The sequence below is a fragment of the Lactuca serriola genome, chromosome 4 (genome assembly GCF_051521515.1).
Source record: "Lactuca serriola cultivar US96UC23 chromosome 4, Lser_US96UC23_V15, whole genome shotgun sequence".
Lineage (NCBI taxonomy): Eukaryota > Viridiplantae > Streptophyta > Magnoliopsida > Asterales > Asteraceae > Lactuca > Lactuca serriola.
The window spans coordinates 295,544,560-295,557,621 of record NC_136411.1 but is presented as its reverse complement, the minus strand read 5'-3'; positions in this window follow the sequence as shown (position 1 = coordinate 295,557,621).

Here is a 13,062-nt window from a genome sequence, read left to right as displayed (position 1 = left end):
ATTTGGGAGAGATTTGAGATCTATAAAGAGATTTGGGAGAGATTTGAGATACATAGAGAGAATTGGGAGAGATTTAAGATACATAGATGCCTTGCATTACAACAATACATGGTTCATTAGGAACCATAATGTAAACTTTAACGTGTTAGTAAAATCCTTACAATAGTTGATGTTTACATGAGGACATAATTTCCTAGCTAAAAATGCTAGTTGTGACATCATTCCCCCGTTAGAGGGAATTTCAGCCCGAAATTCTTTTCAAAGGTAGGATCATGAACGAGAGAATAAGTGAGGGTACTTCTGCTTCATCTGGTCTTCGCATTCCCAAGTGAATTTCGGTCCACGCTTAGCATTCCATTGGACCTTCACAATCGGAATGCGACTCTGTTTCGTGCATTTGACTTCCCTATCCATTATCTCTAACGGTTCTTCGACGAACTGTAGATTCTCGTTTATCTCAACCTCTTCAACAAGGATGACAAGGGTTTCATTGGTTAAGCACTTTTTCAAATTTGATACGTCGAATACGGGGTGTACGTTGTTGAGCTTCGAAGGTAGCTGCAACTTATAGGCCACCGGACCAATTAGGGAAAGAATCTCAAACGGTCTGATGCATCACGGGTTTAACTTTCCTCGTTTACCAAAATAGATCATCCCTTTCTAAGGAGAGACCTTTAATAGCACTCGATCTCCAACTTGGAATTCCAGAGGTTTTTGTCATTTGTCAGCGTAACTCTTTTGTCGGTCACGCGATGCTTGGAGTCGGGCTTTGATTTGGATTATCTTCTCTGTAGTTTCTCGAATAATTTATGGTCCTGTAAGGGTGTTGCTCGGTGATTGCCCTTTTCCCAACTGGGTGTCACCCACTTCAACCCAACAAAGGGGCGATTTGAACTTCCGGCCATACAAGGCCTCAAAGGGAGCGACTCATATGCTCGTATGGTAGTTGTTATATGAAAAATCAACTAGGGGCAGGTGGGTATCCCAGGCTTTGCCAAAATCTGTTACACATACTCGGAGCATGTCCTCTAGAGTTTGAATAGTTCACTCGCTTTGGCTAACAGTCTGAGGGTGGTAGGCAGTACTCATATCTAGTTTGGTTCCCAATGCTTTCTTGAGTGACTGCCAAAAACGAGAGGTGAATCTACTATCTCGATCTAAGATAATAGATATAGGGACTCCATGAAGTCTCACCACTTCTTTCAGGTATATTCGCGTTAGCCTTTCCATTTTGTACGTTCCCTTTAATCGCTGGAAATGGGAGAATTTTGTTAATTGGTCAACGATCACCCAGATAGCATCCAAGCCGTCTGCCATCTTTGGTAATTTGGCTATAAAATCCATTGTTATCCTCTCCCATTTCGACTCAGGTATTTCGGGTTGTTGAAGTGGACCTGAGGGCTTCTGATACTCCACTTTAACCTTGGCACAAGTGAGACACTTGCCTACATAAGTGGAAATCTCTGCTTTCATATTCGGCCACCAATAATGTTGTTTGATACCCAGGTACATCTTTTCGGAACCCAGATGGATAGAGTACCTTGTTTTGTGAGTCTGATTCATTAATACGCCCCGAAATCCACCGAACCTAGGTGTCCAGATTCCGTCCATAAGAAAATAGGCTCAGTCTTCTTTAGCCGTCAAATTCTTTTCCATTCCACGCAATGCCTCGTTAGCGACGTTTTCTGGCTTCAAGGCTTCCTGCTGAGCCACTTTGATTTGTGAGGATATATTGGAATGGACGGTCATTGTTAACGTCTTTACTCGGCGACCCGAGTATTCCTTTCGGCTTAAGGCATCGGCTACCACATTTGCCTTACTGGGGTGGTACTTGATTTCACATTCGTAGTTGTTTAGCAGTTTGACCCATCTCTGCTGTCTCATGTTCAATTCCTTTTGATTTAGAATGTGCTGGAGGATCTTGTGGTCCGTGAAAATGGTGCACCTTGAACCATATAGGTAGTGCCTCCAAATATTTAAGGCGAAGACCACATCTCCCAGCTCGAGATCGTGGGTGGTGTAGTTTACTTCATGGGTCTTTAGTTGTCTAGATGTGTAAGCTATCACCTTTCCACACTGCATAAGCACACACCCTAATCCTTGGTTAGAAGCATCGCAATATACTACGAAGTCTTCCGTTCCCTCTAGTAAAGACAACACTGGAGCACTGCAGAGGGCTTGCTACAGGGTCTGAAAGGCAGCTTCTTGTTTATCTTTCCAATGGAAGGATACACCCTTCTAGGTGAGAGTGGTGAGAGGCTTGGCGATTTTGGAAAAATTTTAGATGAACCTTCGGTAATAACCAACAAGGCCTAAAAATTGTCGAATTTCAGTTGGGGGTCTTGGGGTTGCCCAGCCCTCAATGGCTTTGATCTTGGTAGGTTCCACATGTATTCCCTCTTTTAATGAATACATGTCCCAAGAATTCCACTCTACGAATCCAGAACACGCATTTGGAAAACTTTGCGTAAAGCTTCTCCACTCTCAAGGTTCCCAAAATCTGTCGTAAGTGGTGGTTGTGCTCTTCCTTACTTTTAGAGTAAACAAGTATATCGCCGATGAAAAAAATCATGAAGTTTTCGAGAAATGGCCAACAAACTTTGTTCATTAGGTCCATGAAGGTTGCAGATGCATTTGTGAGACTAAAAGGCATGACTACGAATTCGAAATGCCCACAACGGGTTCGAAAAGCAGTCTTTCGGATATCCTCCTATCGGACCCTTAGTTGGTGGTATCCGGACCTCAGATCTATCTTGGAGAAGTAGCTAGCTCCTTGGAGCTGGTCAAATAGATCATCTATTCGAGGGAGTAGGTATCGATTCTTGATAGTAAGCTTTTTTGCCTCTCGATAATAGATACACATTCTGAAAGATCTGTCTATCTTTTTGACAAACAAGACCGAAGCTCCACAGGGTGAAAGGCCCAGCCTGATGAATCCTTTGTCGAGAAGTTCACTTGGTTGGCTGGACACTTCTTGCATCTCGGCTGGAGCTAACATGTAGGGTGATTTGGAGATTGGAGTAGCTCTAGGTATAGGATCGATTCGGAATTCGACATGGCGCTTGGGAGGTATTCTTGGAAAATCCTCGGGAAATTCATTGGGAAGGTCACGCACTTCTGTAATATCGTTAATGTTTTCTCCTCTTTTGTCTTATCCATGACATGAGCAAGGAAGGCGTGATTCTTTTTGTGCAAGCAATTTTGTGCTTGGATGCAAGAAATGAGTCGGAGGTTTCTTCCAAGTTTATCACCATAAACTATTAGGGTTTCGTTGTTGGGAAGATGAAGGCGAACGGCCTTCTCGTGACACATAATTTCAGCATGGTGGGGGCTTAACCAATCCATTCCAACAATTACATCAAAGCTCATAATATTAACATGCATCAAATCGATTAGGTAGGAGTGATTATTTAACGTTAGTGTGCACCCTACGTAGATATCGTTGGTTGATTATGTTTTACCATTGGCTATTTCAACCATAAAAGTTTCATTTAATTTGTGGGGATTTTGATTGAGTAGGTGTATGAATTTGTGACTTACGAAGCTCCGCGCAGCACCACTATCAAAAAAAATGCACGCATAAGAGTTGTTGAGGGGAAACGTTCCAGTCACCATTGTTGGATCTTGCACTGCCTCTTCTTGCCCCATGGCTAGGACCCTTCCTACGTTCTGATTGTTGTTCTTGGGACAGTTGCGTTTAAAATGGCCGGTTTCTCCTCATCCGTAACATGCACAGCTGGCTCCAACGTTGTCGTCCTTGGGCTGCTTGTTTTGTTGTTGGGGCATCGTGCAATATCGGACAATGTGTCCTTTTCGATTGCAATTGGTGCATTGGAAGTCCTTGCATGACCCATAGTAGTGATAGTTACACTTGTCACATTTGGGATTGGAACCCGCGTATGACTTTGTTGGCGTTGTTGTGGTTGAGGCTGGGGCGGTTGGAGCTGGTGCGGTAGCAGAATGGACCATTACAATATGTGGTTTCTTGGATGGCCCTGAATTCTGTCGCCCTTTACGCTTGATCTCCCAGTTCTTCTTGTTCCCTCCTTCTTGTTTGTGTTTTCCGTCGGTCGTCTTGGTAGTTTTCTTGTCGTTGTGGTCATAAAGCTTCTTGGCTAGGCACTTTACACTGTCATAGGTATCAGGCTTCAAAGCAATCACATTACCTTCAATGGGAGGCGTCAACCCCCAAATGAATCATTCGACCTTCTTTCCCTCGAATGTAATCAGACCAATACATAAAAGAGCTAGTTCGCTAAATCTTTAAATATACGCGTCAATGTCCGAGTTCTGCACCGTAAGGTGCCACAGTTCTCGCTCTAGTTTTTGTACCTCCCCTCGGGGATAGTACTCATTGATTAGCATCTCCTTGAGTTCTTCCCAGGACATGACATTTACAACGGGGAGTGTCATGGCCTCGATGTGACCGTTCCACCATGACAATGCCTAGTCGATAAATGTGAAAGCCATAAATTTCACCTTACTCCCTTCCGGACATTCGCATATTTCAAATAACGATTCAAGGAGATGACTCCTCCAGTCCCGTTGAAAGTGCGGGGTCTTGCATTGGAAAAGTCCTTATAAGTACAGACCGTTACAGGTCCTTGATTCATCCCTTGGTGGGACCTTCCTATCCCTTGGCCATTCCCACCACCATTATTTCTGTTTTGGATGTGGGCTAGAGCCGCTGTCACTGCGGATGAAACTGCCTCTTAGAAGGCCACAGAGTTCATCCCCGGCGAGGGCGGCGGCGGTGGTCTTGTGTTGTTATTCTTACGGATCGGTCTCCTCGGCATATTTCTGTCATGGAAGAGAAGGACAATGAGTATTGAATGTATTTTTGCTTCATGATTTCTTGATTATAGAATAGTGTCGGAGATTTGGTTGTATATAAGCAAGTGTGTGCATAAAATCAACATGTAATAATAGTAATAGAGCACATAACGGGCAACACATCATGAGAAACTATATATTCGTTTTTTTCATTGATAGTAATCATTTGAGTACATAAAAATTTGCCTTCATAAGGCATACGATACATGAAAATAAAATCTAACAGAGTAATGACTCCATGAGTAGTTTAATCACTTAATCATGCTGTCAGTAGTACATAGAGTAGTGCATAAAGGAAAATCACTACGGTAGCGAGTAAATGGCACTAGCTGCACCGAGTAGGGTCTGGTGGTGCGACGATGAGGTAGAAGCACCCTAAAACTCGGTTAGTCTACGTTTGGTGATCCGCATACACTCCTCCAGAGCGGCGTGCCTCTCCTGGTATTCCCTAACCTCTGCTCGTGCAGTGGCAAGGTCTTCCATGAGTCATTCCATTGGATAGAAGTCTCACTCCAGGTCTCGCGTGCAAGCATCCATAACCAGCATAGCCACCCACATTTGCATTACCCAGTCGGCAGTTACTTGAGCCTGGTCACCGATGTCCCTAATACACCTGACCATGATAGGGAGTGCACAATCCGCTGGTCCTCCATGCTGGAGGTTGTAGAAACCTCTGTTCATTCCAAATGGCAGTTGCTGACCCTGGCGTTGGCCCCATCTCTCAATATCGTCAGCCCAAGGAGGTGTAGGGCCATTGTAGCCCATTCTATGCGGTGCAACCCTTGCCATGCAGGGAGGGTTGATAACTTCAGACTCTGCATCCGATTCATCGTCTTCCTCAACCTCCTCATTGTCATCTTCCTTGATTTCTTCATCGACGACCTCTTCTTCAAACTCTTTCGGCTCTTCGGGATCCTCCATGGGTTCCTCGGGGTCTTCTTCTGGGTCTTCCTCGATCCAACCCCCATTCCCCTGATTGGGGAAGTAAGCGTCTCCGGGGAGGTCAAAGCTTGCCATGTCGTCTGTACAAGAATATATAAGTACGAGAAAATAGATGGAATGTCAAAATACTCCTATAGTATTTTAATTATTTTAGCTTTTTTTCTCAGACCCTTATCGTTTTAAGTCAGTAAGTCTTAGATTTTTCGTTCACCTCAATGACTCCTAGACAAATGTTGGTCATACCTAGAATAAATATTGTTGATCAGGCTACATTTATCCCAGATATGATAACATAACTGTCCAGGTTTGACTGTAGTGTCCAACCTTTAATTTCTTTCGTTTTGTTCCTGTTATGATACGTTTCTCGCAAGTATGTATACTTTTTATAAAATACTTATATCTTTAAAGTATACTTTTATTTCGAGTGATTTACTCCCACTGTATTTATGGTTGTATATCCTGTATGGCTAGATATACTAGTTCACTATAAACAATGCTCTTATACCAATATGTCACACCCCCGGACCAGAACGGTGGAAATGTCCATAGGCGGGTGACGTCATTATGCAATATCATAACAATTGAATATAAATGAAAACATAGCAAATCCAAACATCATACACCAATATAATAAAATTACATTGTTTTACATCTTGTTTATGTCCTTGCAATACACAAAAGAGAGAACATTGAATAAATTCCAAACTACATCAAAATATTCTTGAATCCGCATTCCACTAACCTGCTTACTGATTTCCTGAGAATACAAGTCGTTTGAAAATCGTCAACATAAAATATGTTGGTGAGTTCATAAGCCTTTTTTATAAAAATATATGATAGTCGGAAAACCAGAAAATCCCATATTTTCTTATCAAAATAGTTGTAAGTCTTGTTTTCAATCAAGTATGGTTGCATGTGTGTTTTAGTTTATCGTTTTCGAAATCGTATAACATTGTTTTCCCAAGAAAATCCTATATTTTCTGATATATAAATTACTAGTCTAAAAAATCCTAAAACTTGTGTAGTAAAAGCTTCGTTGAACGTATCCCAAACAATAGTTATTTATAACTGAAGGGTGTAACTTCCGTAAAGTTCTAAATAATAGATGTTATATTATGAGTGAGTCGTTATTACCATACTATATTTGTTAGAACAATGTTCTTTTAGGATCATATGATTCTAAGCAGGATATTAAATAATGACGTAATAAAGAACACAAGTATGGCACTAAATATGTCGAATGATTAATGTAATAAAACCTCAGAAGAGCTCGATAAAGAACTTCAATCTGTAGAGGTATTTAGGGTTACTAGAATCAACGTAATTAACAACCTATCATATACGCATACATGCATGCATATATATACTGAAACCCTAACAACTAATCTTGATAACAACGAAACTTAATCTAGATAGACACGGATGGACAGGCCCAATCCGGATACAAAATATATAGCCCAAGACGCAACACAAATAGACTCAACAATCTCCCCATTTGCGCCCTTGGAGCCGAAACCTCATTCCTTTTTAACAGTAGGAAGCTTCTTCACAGTTTTAAACACCTTCGGTATAATGGCTAATATATGATGGAGAAAAGTAATATACCACCGAAGCATGTCAGTAAAGTTCTTCTTATCAGCCGCTGAGTTCTGCTTGCATCGGTGTATGATACTGATGATATGCTCCAAATAGTCTGTTGAAAACATATGCTTATCAACCAGAGCAAACAGAAACTTGTGTCCTCCACTTTTTGTGAACATGACAGTTAGATTTGCTGAATCTATCTGTCCCAATTTCATCTTGTTTACATCACCAGGTTTAGGAGTTGGCTTCACAGTCGGTTTTCTATTCATTACCTTTGCTATCTCCTGATCCATAGTTGCAAGCTCATAGATGTAGAAGGCCAACATTCTTTTAAGATGTTCTAAAATCGGCTCATACTCCTTAAGATTAGAGAGCAAAATGTTCTATAGCAGAATCCAGTCGTGTGGATTAAGGTTAGGAAGATCTACTAGAGAGATTAAAGACACCGTGTTCGCTGAACCACGAGTGATTTTGAAATTGACATTTACAAATCTCCCAGCAGGTGAAGGTTTCAGTACCTTGACTGTCATAAATCTTTTGTGCACTCCAAGTCAAGTATTGTGGTTGACCATTCTTCAAATAAAAATCAATGGTTGGTCCAGCTTCAAGAAAGTTTGTCAGCCAATCTTTCACATCTCCTGCACAACTTTTATAAACAGCCCTCTGAGTTTTCAACAAGGAAATTTCTTTCTCTGCTTGGTCCAGCTGCACTTTCTGAACATCAATGGTTGCTTGCTGTTTAGCCAAATCCTCCTTCAAGGCACTCTCAATTGCAAGATTAGCAGCAAGAGCATCAAAACGAGAATCCACTGATTGTAAGAAAGAAGTGGTTTTTGTTTTGAGCTCAAAGCGTACAACCTCAAACTTAGTAGTTTCATCATGAAGAGACTTAGAAAAGGAATCCACAAAGGATTGATATTTTGCTTCATTGGTGTCAGCGTGAGACTTCAATGAATCAAGAAAAATCTGAGTTGTATGAACAACCTCAGAAACTTCTTTGGTAGCCTGCTTATAGGTGGATGTAGACTCATTAACTACCGCCGTAGATTTTTCAATTGCCTCAGTATACTGTGTAATGGCTGTCTCCAGAAATGCTTTAAGAACAACACCACCATAGGCTTTGCTGTCATTAAGCAATCAATCCAACTTCTCATGAATGCCCTGTATATGTTGACCTGTGACAAGAGCATCAGCCTCATCATCGGTTGGAAGTTTATAAGGACTGTAGTAGATCGAGTCAAATTCCTCATCGTCTCCCCTAAGAGTAACACCGGAATCAGATGATAGGGTTGGTGAAGGTGGTATGTTAATGACTGGAGTTTCAGTCACAGTAGTAGCCCCTATATCAGATACATTGACTTCCACTGTGGATTTGGTTATGAGTGGAGAATATAAGGGTATAGTAGAAATAGGAACTGAAGTAATTGGTGGTGGGATTGGAAAAGTTGTTGCTTGAGTGGTAAGGGGTGTTGTAACAGTGGGAACAGAAAGTGGATCAGGCTGTTTCGGCAATTAGGGTGGAGTTGGAACTCTATTGTGAGTTGGAGATTCTAGTGGAGTAGGAGATCGTGGAGGAGTGGGCTCTCGGGGTGAGACATGACAAACCTCTTCTTCCTCACTATGCTCATCTGCAGGATCAGTGCTTGGAGGAGTGTTCTCTCTAGGTCTGCGAGCCATCTTCTTTATTTTCTTCTGTTTCGGTTGAGAAGAATCTCCTTTACCAGACTTGCGTTTAGAGGACTTAGACTTACGTTCCTCAGGATCCTCTTTCTTTGAAACTTTCTTTCCTCTGTTGGCAGGCTTCTCCAGTGAATCCAAAGCTGCTTGCTGCTCTGGAGACAGAACTCTCGGTCCGATAGGAGGAAGTTTCCTATAGTCAGCCAAGACATTGCTCTATTCCGTAACACAACGATACATGGAATGTGGCAATAGAAGCAAGGAGAGCATCCTGCATGATTGGAATCTCTAAATATTCAATTGCCTTCCTAGTAATCAGGGTCCAAAAACGCCCACATGAAATTTCTGAATGTCATGTCGATGTATTGAGACTCTGCACCACCTGAGACCAGATTATAGATCCATAATCAAGATTGATCCCGTTGTAGAGGCCGTAAAGAATAGCGAGAAAACCCTTGCTTGTAGTATCAGAACCACCACTTCGTTCTGCTAAACCCTTAATCAGTAGAGTGAGCAATCCATTCCATTACGGGGGTAAACAAGATTTCTTCACCTTGGTAATAGTTGTTAGCACATCGGTATACCCCATCTCATACATCATTGAAAATAACTGAATGTGGTGATAAAGTCTGGCGAGATGATAGAAGAATCTACTGCAAGACCCAAAATCAAACAGAACTTCACCTTTGAAATCGAAGTCTTCTTGTCTTGGATGGTAAAATAGATACGATCTTTGTTTTTGTCATAAGTTGCCGTGGAATAAACCTTTGATAACAGCGAAATCGGAACTCCTTCAACCTGGGTTAGGGCTAAAACCAGGGGGAATATTTTAAACATTCCACAACCTGCAGCATATATGAGTCATACAAGAACGGATTAAGTTCGATGATCATATTTTGGTTAGGTTTAATGGTGAGCAAGGATGATGATGCTGTCTGATCATATTATAATGAGGAAGTCGCCATTGATGAATGGAGAAGAAGATGAACAGTGTTTACTTGTCGTTTACGTTTGAGAGAATTGAGTATTGGCAAAAGACAAATAAAACGTTCAACCCTTTATATACCATTGCCTGGAGAGAGAAAACCGTGATGATAATGATGAGATCACTAAAACGTCGCCTGAAAAAGCGTGATGTGACAGTGTGGTTACTCCCAGGTATACGTCAGCACGCATGGGTTTAGAAACTGATCAAATTCACGTGCCTAAATCTTATCTTTAATCGGCGTTTGAAATTCCACAATAGCCCCTTGTTTGGTTGCAATAGATAACCAAAACTCATACCAAACAGCAACTAGAATGTTGGAAAATAAAAATTTCCGTGCATAAGTGTGACAAAGATAAAGAAACAAATCAAATGTGTATGGGATGTGAGTGATGTCTTATTATTAGACAGAATGCAGAGGATTCCGGGCAAGAATCACTTCCTTCAAAGTCAAGAGAGACTTAAAGTGCTTGTGTGGTTTCCCGAAAAATACGATCAACTGTTTGTTAATAAACATTGAAAGGCTTCTTTTAATCATAGGCTTAGGGTAGCTTGTCTTCAACCGAACTTCGAGTTTTAACATAAAACCGAACGTTGGAAGAAGTACCTGTGAGACCGATGTGGTATGTAGAACAGGTAGGTGGGATATATTATTTTAGTAACTATAGAGAAATAAGAAATCTCAAAAAAAATAAACTGGATCTCTTTGGGAAGAAATGCCTTGGTAGTAGACAATTTCATAAAAGATCACACAAAAATAAAAAGAGAGATTTCCTTTGGTAACCAGTAAGTTCTTGAATATTTAATTCACCGTCAATTCCATTTTGGTGTTGGATATTGGGTTTCACTCAGCACATGGTAAACGTATCTAAGATCACAAACACAGATGTTGTGTAACCATAAACCTCAATGGTAAAGACCGAGAGTCTCAAGGGTTACGTTGGTGAACCGAAAGTAGATGGAGAATCTAAGGAGGTGGCTTAAGAACCAAATGTACCTTCTACTAGATAATCCTGATGGAGTAGAGAAACTCTTAACTCATATGAGAAGAGTAAGGTAGCTCTAAACCGAGTAGTATAAATTAGCCTTATTTGGAAGAAACGATAGGTGTTGATCGAATCATTAAGGCCTACTCAAGATCGTAGAGGCCTAAGACAACATCCAGTAGCATGCTTCTAGGGACCCTTAACTAGTTCATTTTGAAATTGAATCATACCTTCCTTAGATCCATAGTCGGTTATACATGTATTCATATCACCTAAGAAGAATAAAGAAACACACCAAACAAACCAAACAGACAAACAAACGAGACAAATAAAACTTAGTGAAAGTTTTGAATTTTTCTGAAAAATAATAACGGAAACATAAAATATTTTTGGATTTTTGAAATTTTCTGAAAAAGAATAAAAACAGAAAGATAAAATATTTTTGGATTTTTGAAATTTTCCGAAAAAGAATAAAAACAGAAAAATAAAATAATTAAGTTCAAACTAAAAGAAAGATATGCACAAAATATACAACCGAAACCTTATCTTCAAATGAGTGAAGCGAAATAGACCGAGCATTCCTCATTTTGGTTCCAGAAAATTACGGAGCCGAGATAGACCGAGCGGTCTGTCCATTTCGGTTCCCTAAAAGTCTAGAGCCGAAATAGACCGAGCGGTCTATCCATTTCGGTTGTCTAATTTTTAATGAGAGATTTGAGGATTCGGTACCGACTCTCCTTCCATCATGCCCAAGCCTTGTAAGATTTTGTTAAAGGTTGCTTCTGGTAAGGCTTTAGTAAAGATGTCGGCTAGTTGATCAGCAGATCGAACAAAGTGTACTTCCACGTTCCCGTCTTCTACATGATCATTGATGAAATGATACCTAAGTGCAAGGTGCTTGGTTTATGAGTGTTACACTGGATTATGACAAATCCTAATTGCACTTTCAGAGTCGTAATAGAGAGGAATCTTCTTCATACTCAGCCCATAATCTCTTAGTTGACTTTGAATCCAAACCACTTGAGAGGTGCAAGATGTTGCAGCAATATATTCAGCTTCGGCTGTGGATAACGAAACATAGGTTTGTTTCTTGGACTGCCAACTAACAAGTTTCCCGTCAAGAAATTAGCATCCACCTGTAGTGCTCTTTTTGTCCAGTCCACATCCTCCTACATCAGCATCATAAAAGGCTTGGATGAAGAATCCAGATCTTGCCGGATACCAGAGACCGAGAGATGAAGTTTTCTTCAGATATCAAAAAACGTTCTTCACATCAAGCATGTGAGGTTCTCTTGGATTGGCTTGAAACCTGGCACAGTAACAAACAGAAAACATAATATCTGGTCTACTAGTTGTTAGAACATAAGGGACCCTATCATTTGACGATAAAGTGTTATATCCACAACAGGTTTCTCCAGAGATGGGGTTAGCTTAGTGCCAAATGCCATAGGAACCTTCACTTTTGAATCACCCTTCATTCCAAATTTGTCAGTAAGTTCTTGGTGTATGTCTCCTGGTTTATAAAGATACCTTCTGGTCCCTGTTTAATATTCAAACCAAGGAAAAAGTTAATTGGACCCATTGTGCTCATTTCAAATTTTGTCTCCATCAACTTCCTGAATTCAGCTGTTAAGCTAGGATTCGTGGAGCCGAAGATGATATCATCAACATAAATCTGAACAATCATCAAATGTTCTCCTTCCTTCTTACGAAAGAAGGTTGGGTCAACCGAACCTTGTTTAAATTTTGACATTTTCAAGAAGCGAGTTAGCATTTCATACCAGGCTCTCGGTGCTTGTTTTAGCCCATAGACAGCTTTATCCAGCACATAGCAATGATCAGGGTATTTTTCATTCACAAAACCAGGCGGTTGCTCAACATAGACGGTTTCTTCTAATTCTCCATTCAAGAAAGCGCATTTGACATCCATTTGGAAAACTTCAAAGTTCTTGTGAGCAGCATATGCAAGGAAGATGCTGACAGATTCCAACCTTGCTACTGGAGCAAAGGTTTCTTCATAATCTATCCCTTCTTCTTGACAATAACCTTTTACTA